The following is a 2,205-nucleotide window of genomic DNA, read 5'->3' as shown; positions in this document are numbered from 1 at the left end:
AGCCCTGATTTGTAGCTTTGTTTTGGGGCTCACTTTGAGAAGTGTTCTGTGATTTGATCTGTATTCTGGGAAGCCGTTGTCCAGAGCCCCCCAGCTTTGAAAAACCCAGATGTTGAAACCCAGATGTTGATTGGGTATGGATGTAATGGTTGGACAGTTTGGAAATCTGTCTACTTGATCTGTTTCTGTCTTGATAATTCTGCCTGTATACTTTGAAGTTCAGGGTGCTGACCTTTTTCCCCTGAACGAGGTAAACAATATATGTTTGACTGATTAAAGTAAGCTTGTTAACCCATTTTGAGTTGCTTTTCTTTAACAAAGCAGATCTAAGAACCTGTGTTGGCAGCAAACCCTGAGGACGCTTGGGGTGCTTGCTGCTACAATCCCCCACCCCCCTTTGGTTTTTAAGAAAGATACTGAAGTTATTTGCCATTTCCTTCTCTGGTTCATTTTACAGATAAGGAATTCAGGCAAACAGGGATAAGAAACTTGCTCAGGGTCACACAGCTAGTAAGTAGCTGGAAACAGATTGAAATGCAGGAAGAAGAGTTTTTATTTTGTTTTGTTTTTCTGACTCCAGGCACAGTGGTCTATCCAGTGCACCACCTAGGTGCCCCACACTATATCTGATGGGTAACAAGTAGCATGTAAGATGTTCCAAAATGTTAATGAAAGTTTAACCTTTAATAACTTAAAACTACTCTAAGACTTTTGATACCTCCTTTTGAAAATATTGTGTAGATAAACTGACATATAGTAAAATGCCGTTCTTATGAATGGAAGTGGACCATAGGAGGCCCATTTGGTAAAGTTCTATGGTGTAAGGGTTATCGGATTTAAAGATCTCCCATGCCCCATGGACATGCTGACATAGCAGAACAAGAGAAAGTGAAAAGCCGAGCTAACGGTCCTGCAGTTGGCAGTTGGCGGCGGTTGCCTTTTTTTTTTTTTTTTGAGTTAGGACTCCTGCTGAGGACTGCCAGGGGCCGGAGCTGCTGGGAGCGTGCTTCCAGGACGCTGGGTGGTTGCTGTGAGTGGGGAGAGGAGGACCTTTGCCTGAGGTAGCCTGTTCTGTTTTAAAGGCTTGAGAATGTGGGTGCTTTCTACTTTATCTACCTGTGCCAATGTCATAACTACTCTGATGGCTTTCACTTTCTGGTTTTGGGACTCAGTCTTTTGGTATCTTAATAAATTTTCTGGTTTCTTTCCCCAAATGGCAAACCTGACGTATTTTGTGATGGATAATTATATCAGCATATTTATAATCTCTATAGGCATTGTGAATATGGCATTGCTGATACATTTGGCGGCGAGGATGGGATCACAAAATGTCAGGCCTCTATTTGGAAGCAGTGGGGCTTTAGAGGGAGAAATGGCTATTCCAGGATGGGAGGATTTGCCTTATTCCTCTCTAGCCAGAGAATGGGCTAAAAGCACAGGGCCCTGTGAAAACTGGGAACCAAGGCTAAAAGAGGGAGAACCTGGAGATTTGGAAAGATGTTTGAAAGCAATACCCATAGAACCAGGCAAAGAACTGGCAGGAGTGTGAAGGAGAGGTTGGGTGTTGCTAACAAGTTATTGCCTTATGTGTAAAAGTAGGGATAAGCTGCTGAAGGAAAGAGCTAGGATGGCTAGGGAGTCAGCTGGTTTGCCTGAGGATTTTTCTGTGTCACAGTACTCAGAAGAGCAAACTGGAGGGACCCATGTGGTCCAGGAGCAAGCTACTGTTCATGTAGCTAAAAGGAAGCAAAAAACTAGCAGAAGGAATGTGCATGCAGCTTTTGTACAGGCTGGGCAGAGTTGCCCTGACAGCTTCCAGGAGAATGTGTGTGAGGAGAATGGAACAAGGTTAGATGAGGAGTCTCCTAATGTAGAAGCTCTCCCCATATGAAGAAGAAGGCAGGAGAACCACCGAGGCAAAACAGAGTCCAGGGAGATAATTGAGGATTTCACTCAACGGGAGATCACTGATATATTGAGTAGATTTACCCAAAGAATGGGGGAGTCTTTAGTGTCTTGGATAGTAAGAATCACTGATGAAGGCGCAGGAGGAATAACACTGGACAATGAGGACTGTTTAAAATTCATAAGTATCAGTCAGAATCCTTTTGTACACCAGGCTTTTAGGGATCACCATATGCAAGGAGGAAATAACAAAATGAATCTTCTAGCTTTAGCTGCAGAAGGTTGCAAAAAGCAATATCC

Source organism: Petaurus breviceps, unplaced genomic scaffold, assembly GCF_028583685.1.
Source record: "Petaurus breviceps papuanus isolate PSGF00001 unplaced genomic scaffold, PetGlider_PUasm1.0 47, whole genome shotgun sequence".
Taxonomy (NCBI): Eukaryota; Metazoa; Chordata; class Mammalia; order Diprotodontia; family Petauridae; genus Petaurus; species Petaurus breviceps.
This window is presented reverse-complemented; position numbering follows the sequence as displayed.